General features: G+C 34.0%; 1 pseudogene; it reads right to left on the reverse strand.

The window, feature by feature from the left end:
- Positions 1 to 8,147: 8,147 nt before the first annotated feature.
- On the reverse strand, positions 8,148 to 8,246 carry LOC132305662 (small nucleolar RNA R71; annotated as a pseudogene).
- Positions 8,247 to 22,029: the final 13,783 nt, after the last annotated feature.

Genomic DNA, 22,029 nt, shown 5'->3' on the forward strand with positions numbered 1-22,029 from the left:
CAAAAGATAGCGTTATGGATTTGAATTTAAGAAAGTTTTGAGCAACACATTAGTGATGCTGGTACATCTAAAAGAAATCATATCGCCTGCTTAAATCGTTGTTCCTTCATGCAACAAATGATTACCAAATTTTCTGGATGCATGACCCAAATTGAAAAGAATTACCCCAGTTGGCAAGACAATGCGTACAAGGTAAGTTATTTATTATATTAAATTTAATTGGTAGATATTTTAAAGATTTGTCTTCTAATAATTATTGATTTTTATTTTTTAGATGATAGCAGCCAAAAAGTTGTTTGCTCGTCAAAATAACACCAAAATTAAGTTTGACAGTTGTTGGAACATTTTTAAGAGCAACAATAAGTGGCATTTACATTGTCAAAAAGAATTGACATCCAAAAAAAAAAAAAAAACAATCGAAGAAGAGGAGTGGAATCCACATTGATGATAGTGAGCCTATTGGTCATTCAAACCCATATACTCCATCAAGTAATGCAGCAACGACACCAAGTTTGGTTGAAGGATCGACACACATAGGCGAAAATGATCCGACAGATGTTAAAGAATGTCAGCAACCAGAAGGACGAAAAGCAGCGATGCAGAGGCGAAATAAAGATAAAAGACAATCTGAAAGTCAGAATGATTTCATTAGCAAATTCAATCATGCAGCAGCCCTTTATCAAAGACAATCTGAAACTCTTGAGGCCGCTCAAATAGCACGAGAGGCACGCAAAGTAGATAAAGAAAAGACCAGACAACTCGAGCTTCAAAGCAAACTAAGAGAGATTGAAAACAAATAAGGAGCTGAAGAGATGTTAATCATGCAAAAAGATCCAGAATTGATGCCAACACAAGCGGGGAATGCATGGCTAATTGAATGCCAAAATGAAATATTAGCATCTATATGCTAATATATAGTTGTTATGTTTTTAATTCCATGTCATATTGTATTATTTTTTTATTTTTATTGTATTGTTTAAATTTGTATTGTTTAAATTTATGTTGTATCGTATTATTTTTAATAATAAATATTGTATTGTTTAAATATTTTGTATGATATATCCGTTTTAAAAATATAGCCGTTAGGAAAAAGTTAAAAAATAAAATTTATTAAAGATTTTAAAAATATTAAAATATTAATATTTTTGGAGAGCGAAAATGTACCATTGGAGTACATCTGATAGCTAAAATTTGGAAACTCCAAAACGTTGACGTGGCTATGAAAAATACTGACGTGACTATTGAAAAAAGCTGATGTGGCAAATTTGGAGAGCCCATTGGAGATGCTTTTAAAAGAGTATCCATTTTCCCATATTGGGACTTCAATCTTTACCATCTAATTTTAGAGGTTGATGAAATATCATTAGACCACTGAGCTTATTTTAGTATTTTAATAACAGTTTTTTATTTTTAAATAACTAAAGAGTAAAAAAATACAGTAGTTTAAATAACTAAAGATGCTTTTAATACTATCATTTTTTAATTATAAAACCTTTGTAAACACTCTAATAGTTCTAGTCTTTTATTTTTTAACATATAATAATTTAAACATTTAATAAATTCTTAACGGTTCATTAATAGAATTAGAGCAAAAAAATAACTTTATAGTACAAATAAGTTATAGTTTTACTATACAAAAATGATGGTAATTGAAGTTTTATGATTTAAGCCTTTATTTTGATAATAAATTATTCAAAGTTGGAATATCATTGTCATCGTATCAAAATCAAATCAACAAAATCCTACAACTCTAGTACTAACCCTGTTTTATGACTAGTACCAAACCCGCTTTTTGACGAAAGCTGCTTTTTAGGGCATATCATTTTAGGCCTCCCCAATCGCCTCCATCTATCTCCATTCTCGTTCTCAACTCTGAACTTGTCCTCTCTCTCTCTCTCTGCAACTGCAAACTACAAAATCTACAATAATCAGAAGTTCAAAACCCATATATTTAAGTTTATGTATCTGAATCAAAAGTTCAAAACCTATTACCTATATCAAAACCCCCATATCGGCATATCATTTGGGATTGTTCAAAAAATCGAAACCCATATCTTTCACTGTCCATCGCCCATTGCCCCAGTACGGGTTCGCTGTCGCTAGTTTCAGCCGCTGTCTCTCAACTCTCAAGCTTCAGCCGCTGGCCCGCTATCTCTCAACTCTTAAGCTTGCCCCCTTTTCTCTCTGCAACTGCTAACTTGTATGTATGGGTTTTTGTAATGACCCGGTCTTTTTCCTTCCTTTCCCTTTTCTCAGATTTTGACGGATATTTTTTTTCCGTTGATCTTTGCCTTTCTAAGTTCAGTTTCTCATCACTTAGTGTTGTCTCGAGTGCTCTGGAGTGATTTTTGAGACTCTTTTCTTTAGATTGACAACTTTCTTTGAGGACCGAGTCAATTCCACATTTTTCATTTTTCGATACTATTCACTTTCGTCCTTTTCCCTATTTCGTCATTTTCCCTATTTTGTCTTTTCCCCGTGTGCTACCTTGTTGCATAACCTCACTTCTTGTGTTTGGAGTTGGTTTTTGACTTCACATATCTTCATTCTAAATGGTTTCCACGAAATACGTATCTTTACTTTTATAGTAAAGTACTCTGGTTGCTCCTAGTGTCCATAGGGGCATGGATGTATAGTTCTTTGGAAACTTTTTCTTTTCTTAAGGTGTTTTTCATAAATATCTTTTGAAGATACTTTAGTTTAGGGGTTTTTAAGAAAATATTTTTTTGAAAAATATTTTAATTCTGAGCCAGTGGTGCAGTTTTCACTTTTTGGAGGGGTCATTGTGCAATTAATGAAAGTTATTGCTAAATGCCTTGTTTCGAGCCTGGATCCTCGTATGGAATTCATTTTCACTTTTCGTCAAGTCACGTACTTTTAGAATTTCCTCCTGGTCGATATTTCCCAGTTTTAGGGTTTTTAGCCACAGCTTGTTTGGGGCATAACTTTCTGCTCGGGACTCAGTTTTCGATGCCATTTCTTCCGTTGTTTATATTTTCTTATTTTAAATTTTTTTGTTCATGGAGTTTCACTGTTTGAGTGCACATGCTCAAATTCCACTTTTCCGGACCCGGCGGGGGCCGTCCGGGGCACTTTTTGAGATTTTCTATAAATAGGAGACTTAAAGTTAAAAAACCAAATTTTTCTCTCTCTTTCTCTCTCCTCTCTCTTGGCTAGATTCAATGGCAGCCATGGGCTGCCACCACCTCTCTCCTCTTTTGAACTTCTTCCTTTTGTTAAAACATCGTCATGCCTTTTATGTTTATTGCTCGTCTTGACGACGTGTATCTTTCACCCTTATTAGAACCCGTTTTTGGCCAATTTTTGAATTCGGGTTTGACGCCAAGTTAGGATTTTGGTAGGTCCTCTTTGGAGTTTAATGTTCACGGCGTTGTCCCCGACAAAACCCTAAAGTATCGTCAGATTCGAAGCCGTTTCATTTTGGTGGCTTTTGAGATTTTCATCTTAAATTGAGGTAGGGGATGTTTTAGGATTATGTATGTGTTGTATTGAGTGTTTCCCATGATTATACACTTGGTTGCATGCCTTGTATCAAATCTAGAAAGTTAGTAATATTTATTTCTTTGTATGAGATTTAAATTACAAAGATGTATATAGTTTAGATTTGAATTGTGGCATGATGATAAATTAGGCTTTAATATGTTTGTTAACATATATTAAATTGGGATTATTTGAATAAGAATTGCACTTTTTATTTAATATTTTTCTTTTGTGAAAGATTAATTCTCATGGTCGTACCTTGCATGAAATGAACTTGTGATATGCTTTTAAATTAAGTCTTTGCATGTTCTTTAACATAGAGCATTTGGATAAGTACGAAAATCTAAAGATTTTAGTTAAAATGATTAATTAAAATTTATTTAATGATTCCAGTGGCCTAATTAAGTTTTTAACTTGATATTTATAATGACTAGGACTTGTATACTAGCATATGTTAATTTGGGACCATTTGACGTTGTTTTAGAATTTTGGGGTTTGATTACTATGATTTAATTGAATTCCATTTTGTTGTTCAAATGGCCTAATCAAGTTTTTGAATTGATATATGTAGTGATCAAGTTATATTGTATAACATGTATTAATTAGGGACCATTTGATTGAGATTTGAAACGTAGGGAAATTAATTAGTTATTTGATCAATTTTCGTTTCTATTGCATTATTGATTAAATCATGTATTTGACATTGATAATATGTTTGAAACATGATTTTAGACTTTTAATGGATGCATGAGTTTATGTTTCAATGTTGAAATATATTGTGATAGCGTGTAACGAATCGCACACTGAAGATTCGACATGTGATGTTATTATAGCGCATAACGAATTGCGCTCTGAAGATTTGACATTGTTATCCTATAGTAGTTGTGGATTTAAAGCATGTATTGTGTGGTTTCAACCTACTTGTGCATGGAATGTAGTTTCGTGCTGCATATATATATTTCGTTTATAAGTTGTTAACTTATTTATTTTGGAGTTTTGGGACATTGTTACTGTGATATGGCCAGAGTTTGGCTCTAGTGCGGGTTAATGCCCGGAATAACCATTTTGTTCTTGGTTTAGTCCGAGACGTGATGTCCAAGCCTTCCACTATTTGTTTTCGCATTCAATTCCAAGTTGACAACCAATGTTTAATTGTGCCTTGTGGTTTTGGTTATTGACAATTTAATGTTGTTAAGTACATTTATGCATTGTGATTTTGAATGAATCATAGTATGCTTTTAATGTTGTTAAGTACATTCATGTTTTATGATTTGTAATGAATCATTGTGAACTTTGATATTGTTAAGTACATCCATACTATATTGTTCAAATGTAAATTAGGAATGATCTTATAGATTCATTTGGAACATAAACGTTAGGTGGCATGATCCACTTTTGTCGTTTCGTATTTTAGATTTCAAGTTGATGACTTTGAGAATCTATATTTTGTCGCTTTGTATAGCATGCTCCTATGTTGTGTGAATTGCATGAATGATGTGATTTATGCTAGAAATGATCTAAGGTAGCTTAGGATGCTCCTTAAGTCTCACCTTTAACATAGACGCTAGGTGGAATGAACCACAATAATTAAATCATGCAAACTTATAAAACGTTAGGTCGATACATGCTCATTTCCTACGAGTAGCTTTATGTTGCTCACCCCAAAGTTACTGGGGCATATTTTAGGTATAGGATTCCAGATTGGTGATTTGCACTTACCTTGGGTGATTTGCAGAATTGAAGTTTCCTTATATGCATTCTTGTTCACATGCAAGTGTTAGCATATTTGGGTTTTGCCTATAAAATGTAATTTTTCTAACTTGGAGGTTTAACATATCAAATGTTGTAAATGAATTGTAATAAGGCCATAGGTCATTGTAACATGCTTAAAACACCATATTACACTTGCGTGTATGTTCACATTAACATACAATAGCATATAATGCAATTTCATCATGCTATGGGGGATCCACTTGAGACTTAGGAATTTCTTTTCAGTTTTGGTGCATAACAAGTTCATTCTTTGCATTTCTACCTGTTTCGGCCGACCGGTGGCTTGTTTCAGTCGACCGATGGCCTTTAAATTTTAATTGAACAGTAAAAGTCCAATTCTAGTAGCCTTTTTTAGTTTCGAGCCATAAACCGGTCAACCAAAATGAAGGCTCATTTCCTTTCTTTCTTTGGCTCACTTCGGCAGACCAAAGCTCTATTTCGGTCGACCTAAATAGAGTTGTCTTGTAGGTTTTGTTTGGATGATTGTTTCTTCAGGCCTTTATCATTTCGTTCGGTCGTATTTGATTTTGTTAATCTTGTGTAAGCCATTTAGTGGTGTTCATGGTCTAGTTTGAACTAGATCTTGTTCCTTTGGTTGTCATTGGTGCCATAGGGTATCATTCAACCCTTTCATTCTAGTTTTCGCTTTTGCATTTCGGATCCGTTATCGGGTCAACTTTAGTTCATCACAGGATGCACTGGGTTTAAAAATCCAGGGTCGTTACAGTTTTGTTTTTTTTTTTTTTTCCTAAATCAACTAATCAGGCTCCATAATTCTTGGTTTGCAAACTATATCCTATTTGGTGAAATTTTTTATGATCTTTTATTTATATATATATATATATGTATATATATATATATATTTTGCAATATAAAGTTACAAAATTTGCGTTGCATTTTGAGGTAATCACCATAATCTACATTTTTTTGTTGAACAAAACATATATATATATATATATATATATATATTTATTTATTTATTTCTATAATTTCTAATTCTGATTTTATTTTATTTTATTTTTTATCAATTATGTCTACAAGAAAATTTGAATTTGGTCATGAAAAAAGAAAAAAAAAAAAAAATCTGAATTGGATTAGAAATCTGCAGAGATTGAATATGAAACAATTTTTATCAACATGCCAAGCTATTTGAAGATGGAAATCTTTTCAGAACTAAAAAAAAAAAAAAAAAAAAAAAAAAAAAATCACAACGAGAACTTTGACAAGCAAAAGTAGTTAATATAGGGTAAAGCTCTAAAGTTACTTGTTGAAAATTAAAATACTTACAAAAAGCATGCTTTTGAGTGAATTCCATAGTGTTGGAAGGGGCTTGCCATGAACGACCTCACACACTACTTCCACTAGTAGATTCTCAAATAGGATTAGTAAATTGGTCAAAAGAAGAGAGAGGGTACTGAGTGGTGAATTATTCAGAAATAAATTGGTAATTTATTATTATTATTATTATTAATTACCCCAATAGGATTTTCTATGCCTTAATCAGTCAATTGTCTAAAGAAACGTTGTTAATTAACTAAAATTGAATTAAACAACAGTTGATTTTGGTTGATATATTTTTATTTAGCCCACTCCATTGAGAAATCCTGGATCCGCCCTTGAGTGACATCCCTTGAGTGAGATTGTGAAACCTATTCCTCACAAGTTCAGTGTTTTCTTATTTTTAGATTAGCATGGGGCCTTAACAACTAGCAAGAAAAAGGGTCAAGACTCAAGAAACATGGCTCCTCAGTCATCAGGTAACAAACTCCTATTTTTTCTAAAATTTTGATTGGCATTTTTCGCTATTGGTTATGTTTCTTTATTTATGTTTTACATACTGATTTTTTCTTATTTTTGTTTCTACACAAATATATATAATATTGTTATGAGGTGATACTCGAACAATTTATTAATGGAAAGGACTTCGAAATGTTAGTTCAATTTCAGATTGTGTGTTTTACAAGTTTGTTAAGGCATTTAAAACTTTCCCTCTTTTGTCCTAATAATATAGGTTCCTTCCACGAAAGAAGAGAGTTAATGGGAATGGGTGGAGTAGGCAAAAAAGAAAAAAAGGTATGTTATTATTATTAATTTTTGCTTAACTGAATACTTTCTTTTGATTTTCTATGCAAATGAGGCTTTACTTCCAACTTTCAAAAGGTTAAATCATTTTATTCGTCAGATCGTGAATCAATTTTTGGATGTTCTTGAAAATTGATTTTAAGAATTAGTCATGTGAGTTAAAGTCATTTGATTATTACAAATTAACGACGATAATAATAAATTAGTCATGTAATTTATGTTTCCAATGTCTTGCAAAATCATAAATCTGTTTGTAACAATTTCATCACTCGGCTAGTATTAGGTCGAAGTTCTAACTCCACGGCCTAAACAGCATTACCCTCTATGAATTCACTACTTCCACTTCACTTGATCTTATGTTTTTATTTCTTAAACTTAAAATAGTTCATACCAGACCACATGTTATATAATAATTAGAAAGAAAAAAAAAAAGAAAAGTAAATTGAAGCAAAGGAAATAGCTAAATGCAGATTTGTGGTTTTGAACACCTTCAATTTGGGTATTTTTTTTAGGGTTTAGTTTGAGAGGGGACACTCTTAATATTATTTTCATATTGACTAAGTGCAATTATTTGTCTTAATTTAATGATTTTTCCTCATCGAATCACCAATCTAAAAACTTAAGTCCACATATATTGCTCTAATTGATGCTCATAATATATTGGTAAGTTCTCTATTTTTATTTGATGTAATAAACATACTATTTCACTTTTTAGTGTCATTAAGTCCCAAATGGTTAAATCAAGAATTCTTGAAGAAGTATTATCCGGTTTCAAAGACAAATGCCATGAGAACTTCAATTAGGGAATTTTCACAAGGGGATGGGGAAATGTTTCATGAGGCATGGGAAAGATTTAATGACTTGCTTAGGAAGTGCCCACATCATGACATACCTAAATGGCAATTAGTTCAATATTTTTTTAAAAGTCTACCGGATAATCACAAGGGTATGATTGATGCTTCTATGGGTGGTTCTTATCTTGACAAGCATACAAATGATGTTTGACAATTGTATGAAATCATGAGTGAGAATTCAATGCATAGATCCTTGTCTTCTAAAAATGGTAGAAATCTAGGTGGAAGGAAGAATGTTGGCTTATATCAAGTTGACAATTCCAATGACATAGCCGCCGGGGTGAAATCTTTATCTCAAAGGTTTGATCAATTTTTGATCAACCAAAATTCGGCGAATCAAATGTCTTCCTCCCCTAACCATTCTCATCATAACTCTAATGAATCATGCATGACTTGTTCAAGTATTTTACATTCTACATCCAATTGTCCCCATGGACATACGCTAAATGAGAACCATGAACAATTAAATGCCGCATTTGTCAACCAAGGGACTAATCCCTATGACACTCATTACAATCCTAGTTGGAGGAACCATCCAAACTTCTCTTGGAAAAGCCAAGGGGAAGGCTTAAACCCTCCCCAAGGTGGTTTTCAAGGCAAGTATGTTCCGCCCCCAATGCAAGGCCAAGGTTCCCAAGGTTTTAGATCATTATTTCAATCATAGGGCAACCAATTTTCTAACTCTCATTTTCCTAATCAATTATCTTATTCTTAAAGAAATTCTAGGAATCCCGTTTTTGAGGAAAAAGTGTTGACTGCATTAGGTACTTTGGAGGCAAACACCCAAATGTTTCATTCTCATTCTCAATCCATTGCTAAGCTAGAAACCCAATTCGGGCGAATAGCTAGTACTTTGAATGCTAGGGAGAAAGGGAAAATGCCTTTAAATGCCCCACCAAAGCAACAATGTGTTGTGGAGACCCATTCCTCATCGGAAGGTCCCACAATTAAACATGTCAATACGGTGACAACCTTGAGAAGTGGGAAGATTATTGACAATCAAGTAGGTATTTCCAATGAAGAGAGTGAACCGATGTAACCAAAAGTTAACACTTGTCCCGTTTCACATTTTATTCCTCCTTCATTGCATGTGCATGATCATCTTGTTGAGAAAATTGTGAAACATGATTTGAAAAATGATTTGAAGAATTCTTGTGTTGAAAATGATTCAAAGAAAGTTTTTGAAAAAAACTTCGAGCCAAGAGCTCCATTTCCAGATGCCTTGAAAGGATCCATTGCTCTTGAAAAGCAAAAGACTAAGACCAACGAAATTATTGATGTTTTTCAGCAAGTAAAGATAAATCTTCCCCTCTTGGATGCAATTAAGCAAATTCTGGCTTATGCTAAGTTCTTGAAAGATCTTTTCACCCAAAAGAGGAAGAACAAGAGCCAAGCACCAAAGAAAATTGTCTTGACCGAGTAAGTGAGCTCTATTTTGCAACACAACATTCTACCAAAATTTAAGGATCCCGGTTCACCTACTAAGTCTTGCATCATTAGTGACCATGTCATTAACCGGGCTCTTCTTGATTTAGGAGTAAGCATTAACCTTCTTCCATATTCAATGTATGCTAAGTTTGGCTTAGGAGACTTAAAACCGACGTTAGTGGTTTTGCAACTTGCTGATCGATCCATCAAAAAACCCCGGGGTATTATTGAGGATGTATTGATTAAGATTGACAAGTTCTTCTTTTAAGTTGATTTCGTTGTCATGACATGGAACCGGTTCCAAATCCCAAGAGCCAAATTCCCATTATCCTTGGCCGTCCCTTCTTGGCAACCGCAAATGCCAACATCAATTGTAGGACGGGGATAATGGAAATTTCATTTGTTAAGTTATGATGTAGAACTCAGAATAAATTACATGAATCTATGCAAGTGATAATGCAGCCAAGTATAGACAGTGACTATTCTAATAAAGTGAAACATGCTAGATATGACAGAGAATAATGCAACCAATGTGGAAAACACAGGCACTGGGTATAAATGAGATAGCATGGAACACAAAAGAGGATATATGAGCTCTATATGCAAAGCAGTGAAATTTGATCGATCATGAAAAAGATGGGATCGATCTAAGTTGGATAGATCATGACATGATTGAGATCGATCGTGCTCTGATCAATCGGAGCACTAGCATGATCGATCGAACTTGTGAAAAAACATGAACAGTCACGTATCTGTGACGTGGACAACACGGGGGAATCCGAATATACTCGTAGACCCCTATACACCTCAACAAAATAAGAATGGTCACTTAAAATGGCACATGATCCCCGAAATCAAATTCGGAAACAAAATATATATACAAATATATACATATATATACATGTGCTTAAAATATATACATATATATACATGTGCTTAAAAACTCAAAAATGGCAACAACAAATCATGGGAAACTCTAGATCTACTTTAGGGAATATGAAAATCACTAGATTAAGCTCGAAAATTGAAAACAAAATTAAAAACTTACCAAAAAGAGAGGGAGAGAAGTGGATCAAGAGAGATGAGATGAGAGGAGATTGGAGATGGAGTTGAGAAGTCTTAGGAAGTCGCCGGAGTGTCACCGGAAGTGGGGAAGATGATGAAATAGCAGTGGGAGAGAAGGTGGGTCTTGGATCGATGTGTAAATCAATCTAAGTGACCCTTGGGTCATTTTTTTAAAATGGCTTCCAACATGTTAGATCGATCATGAAGATACTCAGATCGATCGAACCCACAAAATGATAAAATATTTTTGAATTTTTTTTTTTTAAACTGAAAATATTTTTGAATTTTTGGAATAAAAAAATTTATTTTTATTATTTTATTATTTTATTTATTTTGAATTTTGAATTTTGAAATTTGAAATTTGAAATTTGAAATTAAAAAAGAAGTCAAAGTCAACGGAAGTGCACATATTGATCGAATATTGATCGATCAGAACTCGATCGACCGAACAGGTGAAAACCTGTAGAGATCTTCGAACGATTCACAGAGAGATGATTTTTCATGGTTTTAAAAAATTTTCTAAGTATGGGACACAGATCGATCTGAAGGAAAGCTAGATCGATCTATGAATATTCAGATCTATCAGAAAGAAAGTTTGCATGATACACAAGTGATGAAATATGCAGAGATTTTTGCACGATGGGATAGGAAGATGGGAATATGTAGGGATGATTGTTCAATCGATCGAACTTCTTCTCAGATTGATTGAATAGACACTAAATGTCTGATTCGAAAATGAAAACACATGCATTCCCTATCAAACTCCCAAACAATGTTTATGATCCCAGAATATATCTAGACAATGCAAGGAATGAAAGTAAAATATAAATGAGGGAGGAATAGGGTTGTATACCCTATGAGGCACTAATGTTTAACGTCTTTAGCAAGACATGGGGCTCTTTTAGCTCGGATCAAAAATCTTGTTGGGCATCCCCTCCTAAGCGGGGTGAAAAGCACTTTGAACCCTACCAAACAAATTGTTCCCTAGAGAACTCATTGGATTTGATTCAATAGAGATTGATGGTCCTTAATTAAAGCAATTTTTAGGCCTCTATACCCTTTTAACATTTGGTTTGAAAACATTTTTCTTTGAAGTCTTTTTTGAAAACAAACCATGGGAATGTTCAACATCAATCAAAGACTCAAATTTTTCACATTCATTTTTAATGCATTTTTCAACAACAGAAACCTCTTTATGTTTGTCCAAAGAATTGGGGGTTGGATTGAATATGTTTAACTTCACCTTCATATGCCTAAATGAAATTTTTATTATCCCCGTCCTACAGTTTATGTTAGCATTAGTGGTTGCCAAGAAGGGATGGCCAAGGATAACCAAAATTTGGCTCTTGGGATTTGCGATCGGTTCAGTGTCAATGACTACAAAATCGACCGGGAAGAAGAACTTATCAATTTTGATCAACACATCATCAATTATACCCTGGGGCTCTTTGATGGATCGGTCGGCTAGATGCAAAACAACCGACATCGATTTTAAATCTCCTAAGCCCAATTGAACATACACCGAGTATGGTATAAGGTTCACACTTGTTCCTAAATCAAGAAAAGCCCGGTTAATGACATGGTCACCAATGTTGCAGGATGTAGTAGGTGAACCGAGGTCTTTAAATTTTGGGAGAGTGTTGTGTTACAAAATGGAGTTTACTTGCTCGGTCATAACAACTTTCTTTGGTGCTTGGCTCTTGTTCTTCCTTTTTTGGGTGCAAAGATGTTAAAAAAATTTGGCATATGCCGAATTTTATCTAATTGCATCCAAGAAAGGAAGATTAATCTTCACTTGCCTAAACATTTCAATGATTCTATTCACTTTGCCTTGTTGTTTTTCAAGAGAACTGGATCCTTTCAAGGCATCTAAAAATGGAGCCTTTGGCTCAAAAACCTTTTTCAAAACATTTTTAACATAATTGTTTTTTAAATCATTTCTCAAATCTTTCTCAACAAAAAGATCATGCACATGCAATGAAGGATGAGTAGGATGTGAGACGGGACAGGTGTCAACTTTTGGTTGCACTGGTTCACTCTTTTCATTTGATTCCCCAACTTGGTTGTCAACAATTTTTTCGCTTCTCAAGATTGTCACCACATTGACATGCTCAATTGCGTGACCTTCCAATGAGGAATTGGTCTCCACAACAAATTGTTGCTTTGGTGGTGGATTCAAAGAAGAAGCCCCATCAACCCTTTTTTTTAGGTCAATAAGGTTCGAACAAGCTAAAATCTATTCATTAGAGCCTTTTTGAAGTCTAGCAAAAGTCTCAAAAAAACCCAGAAAAAAGTCCAAATTTTGCCAAGGCAGGGCTTTACGATCGTTCGTAGATCTTTATGAAAGTTTATAAAGCCACGTCTTCGTTCGTCCACGTCAGCAACTGGATAAAGCTGTCGTGTCGTCGTCGGTTCACTGAGTAATCGTTCGTAGATCTTTTCAAACATTCATAATGTCACGTCAGCCTCAGCTCAGCAGATAAGGCAGCCAATTGTCAAGATAAGAGTGCCACGTCAGAGCGAATGATCATAAATCTGAGTGATCACTCGTAAATTCTAGCGATCGTTCGTAAACTGCCACGCTGTGAGCGGTTTTATTCCCGGTTTCCCCCGAACTTCACCTAACTTTTGGCTGCCGGATTGGATCAATTTAAGGCTTATTTCTGACCTATTTTGAGCTCTAAGGGTCTTGTATAAAAGGGTTTTTGAACCATTTTGTAAGGTGACACATTGGGTTAGCCAAATTTAGTTCGCAATCACTATTAGATAGTAGTTTTCTCTTTCTAGAATTAGGATTTTGGGAAGAAAAGAGGCAAAAACTTCAAGGTTTCTAGGGTTTCTACCTTGAAGATCAAGAAGAAAAAGATGATGCCATGTTTGGAGATTGACGTTGAGGGCTTCATGATCACATCCTCCTCCTCCATGAATGGCTAAACATCTCCTTAATTAGGGCTTGGATGAGCCCTAAGTTTGTAATCTAAACCCTAGCACTTTTACTCTTAAGGAATTTATTGTTGTAATGAATGGTTGGTCTTGTGAATATAGTAGATCTTTGGTTTTTCCTTGATTTCTGTGGTTCAATTCTTCTTACTAATTCTCTATTTTGCATGTTTATGTGTAATTAAAGGAGGATTATACTTTACACTAAATCCTTGTTATACTTGTGTTCTAGTGATGGCTAAGCATGGTTTTTAATGGATACACTTGTAGATTAATTTGATGGATTATGCTTATACTTGATAGATTGCATTACACCTTTACTTTAATTGTCTTAGTTTAATTATAGTGTAATTACATTTAAATTCCTAGTTAGGTAAATAATCCATGCTTATGGTTGCAAGTTGTTTGATTCTCTAGATTAATGTGTGCTATAATTGTCACTTAATTTGATGGTGTATTCTTATACTTGATGAATTGCAATACACCTTAGTTTACTTGTTGTTAAGTAGACAATTCATGGTTGAATTTGATATCCATGCTTATTGGTGTAATTAGTAGCACATTTTTGGTTTACAACATGATAATTCCCAATTAGAAGAAGGCTAGTGGTTTAGTGAACAAGGTCAGTGGTGATTCCTATGCCTTAAGATTCCTCTCTTACTTTCTAATCTCTACTCAATTTAGTTAATTTATTTGCATATTTTAAAGTTCAATTTAGTATAATCAACCAAACAAACTCTCTTTACAATCTCATTAGCACTAAGATTAGATTTGACTCCAACTAGGTGTTCAATCTCTTGGGATGATTCGTACTCAATTCACACTCCATAGTATAAGTGTTTAGTGGCTTTTATAAATGTAAAAGGTGATGCCCACTTGACACATTGTTTTCTAAATCTCAAAGTTGTATACAATTTTGTGTGCACAATTAAGGTCGCATCACGTTTTTGGTGCCGTTGTTGGGGATTGACAGTTTTTGTTGGAATTGAATTAAGCATTAGTGATTCTTTGATTGCTTGTTTTAAATTTTTTTTTATTATTACCCTTTTACTTGTTACTTATTCATTTGGGTACTTGAATAGAAGGAGGACAAGCATTGGATTCTAAAATTGTTGCTTGGGACCTTTGTGAGAATTTCTCGAACCTCTTGTAGCCTAATTATTCACTATTATATGTTTGAGGGATAATCCTTGTTGAGGCTACCATTTATTGTTTTATTTCTATCCAAGCATGGGTCCTTGTTGAGGCCGTTTACTTATTGTTGAAAGCATGGGTCCATGTTGAGGCCACTTATTTTATGTCTTGAAAAACATGGGTGTATGGGAACATCATATGTGGAGGAAGTGAATTGTTGTTGATTATTGTTGTTGTTGATTATTGTTGTGGTTCTTCGTGTATGCATGATAGAAGATCACTTAATCGTCCTCTTCATCCTTAAAATCCAAATCTTGAATATTTTGTTCGTAATCTAAGGGGTAGAGGTAGTTCTAATAGAATTCCTCATATACTTGATCGGCCTCCCCATTACTTGAATGGAAAATCAAGTTGAGGATCTCGGTTATGTGGATCCATAAGGTGTCTATAATCAAAATAATGTGCAACAACTGCCTCTTGTCCAAGTCCCTCTAAGAATACCTAGATTGATTCTGGTGCCACCACCTAATGGGGTGCAACAATAAGTGTTTGTTCTACCACCTCCTCTAGGTTAAATCCATCTTGGAGCTCATGTAGAGCAACCCATTCCTATTCTTCAAGGGGCTTTTCGTGATCACTATACTCCCAATAAGTATAATGCCCTAACTTGTATCCGGCCTCCTAATTTTAGGGCTAATCACTCTGAGATCAAACCCTTTACCATCCAAATGCGTCCACTCTTTTATGGGTTAAGCAATGAGAAACCCTACAAGCATTTAGAAGAGTTTTTGGAGGTGTGATCCACCGTGAAAATCATGGATCTCCCTGAAGAAGTTCTTAAGTTAAAACTATTTCCTTCACTCTTCGGGACAAAGCTAAATATTGGTTTAATTACTTAGGGGTGAATACCATTACAACCTGGGCCTAATGTTACAGAGAGAAAAGACTAAAGAAAAGTGAAGAAATCAAGACCTTAGAAATGGTGACGACAAATGAAAATATATAGTGCAAATTAAACTAGCACACCATGAGGTTAGGTCAAATTTTACATAGATGGACATTTTGGTTTTAATTTTCAATTACACCTTAAATTACTTTTTGACCTCTGGCATATGCGAATTGACACATTTAACCCTAATTTTTTTTAATACAAATTAATATAAAATATCGATAACTTTAAATAACAAAAATTCCCCTTTTTATTAATTAGACAAAACCCATCAAATCTCTCTCTCTACCTAATGGGTTATCCCACACAAAAGAGGAAGAAATCCCCACAATTCTTCCCCACCACCACCAATCCCACACACCCCTCTACCCCCTCCAACCACCCACAGATCGCCACCACTCCAAGCAACCAACCACCACCATCCCCATATATATGTGTTTATATATATTTATAATAATTGCAAAACAAAACAAAAAAAAATAATAAGAAAAAAAGAAAAAGAAAAAAAGAAGAGCGCTACCACTGTACTTCACCATCAGCAGTACTATTTTTAGCACACCCATTAACCACTCTAGCACCCAAACCTTTAAAGTGGGTTTAAGAATTCCTATGAAAATTTAATTATGTCATTGTATAGTTTACCTTACACATAATAGCTCATAAACTAGCATTATCATATTCTGACATTGTCACGCCAAACCATTAAAATAAAGACAATGCCAATAGTTAAACTGTTGGTCCTCAGGTTCCCTAAGTAGTGTTTGCCTATTTAAAAAAAAAAAAAAAAAAAAAAAAAAAAAAAAAAGAAAATAAAAGAAAAAAACTTGGTTTTTAGTGGCTTCAAAGGGTTTACTCTTCCTCATTATTGTTTGAAATAAGATACAAGGGCAGTATGGTCATCTCCTTTCTAGTGTCAAATTCTTCTCAGTGGCCTTAGTGTGTGTATCTCAGTGTTATTACCTGTTTCAACAGAATTTGCTTAGTTAATTGAGGTTCAGCTCTTGAAAAGTTACTATAAGTGTTCTCAGGGGTAGCATTGTTTTTTCTCAATTGTATTACATATATATGCGTATGTTTAGGTAGCTGCATTGCACTGAAGTGTCTTGATTGGACCTGTATTGTGAGGAATACAGTCTCGGGTCTGTCACAGTGCTAAGAAGAGTTAAATCTGTTTTGAGGGCATTATGGTCTTTCCTAGCTATGCTTAAGAATGTGACACATCTCAGTGGTCCTAGAGAGCTGGTATATGCAAGAATATTACATTTCTTGGAGGCTAAGTCTGGAGGAAAATGTAAATTACAGCAGTGTATTGTCTGTGTATGATTTTTGGTATACAAGGTGACAAAATAGCTGAAGTGGCTTGCTATGATCGGTACTCTCTCCTGAAAATATCTAAATTATGCTTTATCAACCATTAGTTGAAGGTGACAAGTGTATGCTCTAGGTGTATGAAGCTTGGTGTACTCAGTATTACTATTGATATGCTATTATAGAGCTTTTAGGGTTTCAAGCCTCTTGAGAATTGTTAAAAGGTGAGCTACAGCGGAGATTCTCTCAAGAGCATTGAATGAACTTGTTTTTTTGAGTGTTTTAATGATGATTTAAGCTTAGAAAACTCACTGATTCAAGCCTTGTTAGTGTATTAGCTGAGGAGAGATGTTGTTGCCGTTATTTTACTACAGCAAGGGCTGCACTGAGTAGTGTTTTTGAGTTCCAAGGAATTGTGGTCTATTCTGAGGGTTTACGCAGGTATAATTCATCTTTAGACACTTGCTCAATACAAAGTCTTGTTGAGAACATGCTAAAATTGAATTTGGACAGTGAGCTCACCTGTTATCCTTATTTTACTAGTTTATTCTTGGATTCAAGCACTGATTGACTATACCTTGCTATTTTATGAGTTTTTAATCTGCTAGCAAGTATATTTTGATGAATCAAGATTGTTGAAGTTGGCCTTGCGATAGAAAATTGGTTAGCTGTGATTTTCAGTATTCAAACCCTAAGGCTTGAGCTGCGTTTTGCTAAAATAAGGGTTGTAATGAACTTTGTGATATTCTTATGCTATACTTCATTGTTTAAAGCTATGATCATGAGTACTACAGTGAATGAAGATTGTATAAGCTGCTGGTGAGTTGATCTAGAGAGGAAATTCCCATTTTACCCTTCAAACCCTAACTGCAGCAGACTGAGGTTTTGAGGTTATATCTTTGAGTTTTGAGCTGTCTGACCCATTTCAATTTTTGGAAGGACTTATTAATATTGTTTTACATCTACTATGGTGTATTTGGTGAGCTTTGAAAGCTTGTTTGGTCCAGGCAGGGTTGCCTAGGATAGGGGGATTGTGTGTTTATACTATTTTGAGCTAGTGTGTGAGTAGAGTGTGTGAAAACTAGTGTCTACTTCTGCGACAAGGGTGTGTGCAGAAAGTGAGATAGCTGAGTATGTAACAGCTTACTTACAGCTAGTGGATGATTGAATTGGCATAGACCAAGAACCAATATTTCCCTAATTGAGTGGGTTTCCTTTTAAATACTATTGCTTTACCTATTGCTTACTTGTTTTGATTGCTGTTAAGTTTATATAAGAAAAGGTTTTGACCAATTCACCCCCTTTTTGGTCCAACATAAACTACCTCCAAATAGATAAATAGACTAACAAAATGTTGAAATTGACATATTCCAAATCAAACTAAAACATATTTACCTTCCAAAAAAAAAAAAAAAAAAAGAAGCTAATAATGCAATTTCTTCTTCTGCTTCTTTTATTCATTTATTTATAGCTGTAAGGGTTATTTTTTTGGGTATTCAAACGCCTCATAAGGCCCATCAGAATGACATTTCTTAAATTTAAACAATATCTTCAGGTAGAATCTATCCAGATTATATTTGTTCTAACTGTAAAATATTTCTACAGAAAATCGTTGTCAGTTTTCATAGAAGTACAAAACATATCTATCACAAAATAATATATCCCTTCTTTTACACCTCCATTGTTTAAGGATGAAAATATGAGTGCATGAGTAGAAAGGAAGTAATTTATTGTGCATAACAATCCATATTCATTGAACTATATTATGAACAATATCTCTATTTTCTTATGGAAGTGAAGAAAATAAATTTGGCAACAACCAAGTTGAGGGAGATGAGGAGGATGACATTTGTTAGCGAGAGACTAAGATATATATATATATATATATATATATATATATATATATATATATATATATATATGTATATAGTTAGTATGACAAGAAGAGAGAGATTTAATTTTGGGGCATTTTGGTTATTTAAAATGAGTTTATTAGATAATTGTGTCATTTTGTACCTAAAATGAGTCCATAGCAAGTCAAAGGATAGTATAATCATTTTGCATGTAAAAAGTACTTTGACCCATCTGAAAAGTGGCATTTAGGGTGTGAGTGAAATACGAATCAACTTTTCATAATGTGAATAAAAGTTAAAGCCAAAATGTCCATTTATGTGAGATTTGACCTAATCTGAAAGGTATCGGTGTATTTTACCATATATAGATAGGGTCTTTTTTTTTTTTTTTTTTTTTTTTTCAGTTAAAGGTATATAGATAGGATCCTTGGTGTACAAGATATACATGATAAATAGAAAATATATATATATAAACACACTTTATTCAAGAAATTTGGTTATAGAATTAAGTACACTTAATTCCATTATTAATTAAGGTTTACAGGAACTGCAACAGTAGGATATCCATATGCATGGTTTTAATAGATCTTCATTTTCTTTAATACGAAATTCTTTCCCATCATCTGGTAACCACAATAAGAAACGCGGCAGGACTCAAACCTGTGGCCGGCCGTGCCCTGACCTGGGTTCGGACATTTTAGATTTATTATTATCTTCACCCCCACCACCACCATCATCACTGCTGCCACCACCATCACCACCACCATCACCACCGCCATCACCATCACCACCACCTTCATTTTTACTCTTTTTCTTCTTAAATAACTTGCCTACTTCTTTACCTAACTTTTTCCATGGAACTGCACTAGCCACATGGGCGGCCGGAACAATATATCCCACTACTTGTGGATGAGCATTTTCTACAACCACGTTAAGATGTTGTTCCTTGAGTGCACGAGGAAGAGGTTTGTGTGCGTACCCATGAAGAAATAAGAGAGAGAGAGCAAAGAGAAGAATGGTGACTCTGAACAAGACCGCCATAAAGATTAATTCTTTCTTGGAGGTTCTTGCCAAAACCCACTCTGTTTTTTTTCCCTCCATCTTTATCTCTCCATTTATACTTGCAATAAGGTGGTTACAGTTCCGCAAACAATGCCTAAATAAAGAAAATACTCCTAAATTAATGTATGTTCTCTACAATGCATGCCAAAATAATTGCATGTTAATAGGATTGTGCATGGTTGAGTGCTTTATAGGACTAAAAACAATGCCTAAATAAGGAAAATGCTCCTAAATATATATATACACAAACTCCATGTACGGTACAAGCTAAAATAGCTGTTTGATTCACGGGAAAAACAGAAAAAGTTGGCTGTTTGATCTTTCATGCATGGTCGTGGGAACTATGAAAAGGATGAATTTCTTTTTTTTAAGTAATTTATTAATTTTTTTTATGAATAGAATGTACTAAAAATAAGTTATGGTTAAAAAGTTTAAACCAAATATAATAAATTTTATTATTAATAGTAAAGTTTTCATACTTATAAGTTAATCATTTTAGAAAATTGTAGTTACAACTCTATTTATTTATCCAAAAAAATCTATTTATTTTTTCATTGTTATGATAAATTGACACTACTAATAAAATGGTAATTGGTTTAAATAGTATTTTAGTAAGAGAAATTTAATGAGAAATGACAACTTTATCTACAAGAAATGTGACTTTTAACAAGGAGCAAAAAAGATTTCTACAATTGGTATGGCCAGTTTTGAGACTATATTTTAGAAACCACAATAGTTTTCATTGATTATTATTTTTCCTTTAATGCTTTGCATTTTATTGAATTACATCTGAGCATTACTTATTGCTAATTATTCATCATTAAAAAAATATTGTGCTTTGAAAACCCAGTGTATCTTTGGGAATATATGTTATGTATCTATGAATGTCTTTTTGAGTCTTAAGGAAGTGGCTTTGTGATTATCGATGGGTCAAAGGAAAAGTATGAGATTCCTACAAAAACTTCGAATTTAGAATTCTACTTTATTGACGACTTTCCAAATTGTCAAAAGGGCTGAAAGATAGTGAAGAGTGAAGATCGCCATGGCTCACCAGCTGCAGTATTGGTATCACTTGGGATTGAATTTCGCAGTTTTGAGAGCATACTAGAGAACCTGCTACAGATGATCCATAAGTTAGAAGGACTATTTGAAGGATCTTAAACCCCATTTCTTTTTGCATTTTTCTCTGGAATCTTAGAGCTAAAAAACATTGATGGAATTCACTATCCCAATCTCTTTTTAGGCTTTTGAATATGGGAGAGTTTGTTAAGTATGACATGTTTACAGTTTACATAGGCTGAAACTGGCAAACTTATTAAACAAGAATAGAAGGTCCAGAGGTTTCATCAATACAGTTGTATCCTGAGGGGGGTTGAAAAGTAGGAAGATAATAACTCTTGGATTTAAAGCCACAAGAATCGATAAGCTTGCATGATCATAATTCTTGTCATAGTTTATTTTATTAAAAACCTCTTTTTATTTTCAGGACTCCACCACTATGTAACATAAAACCTATTTGGGACTTATCTGATGCATAATTGTTGCTTGTATTCATTCAAATAATAATTGTTTTTTTCTAATACGTTAAATGTTTTATTTCAGGTTATATGTAGAAAATGATGATACTTGGAGGATAACAAAGATGATAAATGTGTGAAACTCATTGTTAGTTGTCTAGATCTACTTGTTGATTGATAATGCCAATCTTGTCTTCTGGTTTTTAGTTTGAGCGGATGTCGACACATGGTTTAAACGGCAACAACAACATGAGGAAATGCAATGTCTTCAAGCAAAGAATGGGGCAGCAATGCAGGAGGTAGAGGAACTGGACAGAAAGAAAATGGCCCAGGAAAGAGAAGGGGAAAAGGAAGAAGAAATAGAGACTAAGGATGACCCCATGGCAAGGGCTGAAACAGAGGTTTTGAATGAGAATAGTTAGTTCCTATTCAAATGGTCTCTTCTATCAAATTAATATTCTGATCAAGTGGTCTCTTCTATAAAATTCATATTATGATTTCACAACTTGACTTCCTTCCTCGGATACAATATGACTGATTACAACCACTAAATATTAGACAAT

Source organism: Cornus florida, unplaced genomic scaffold (assembly GCF_030987335.1).
Source record: "Cornus florida cultivar Cherokee Brave unplaced genomic scaffold, ASM3098733v1 CherokeeBrave_3.0.0_Hap2_Chr04, whole genome shotgun sequence".
In the NCBI taxonomy this organism is placed as follows: domain Eukaryota; kingdom Viridiplantae; phylum Streptophyta; class Magnoliopsida; order Cornales; family Cornaceae; genus Cornus; species Cornus florida.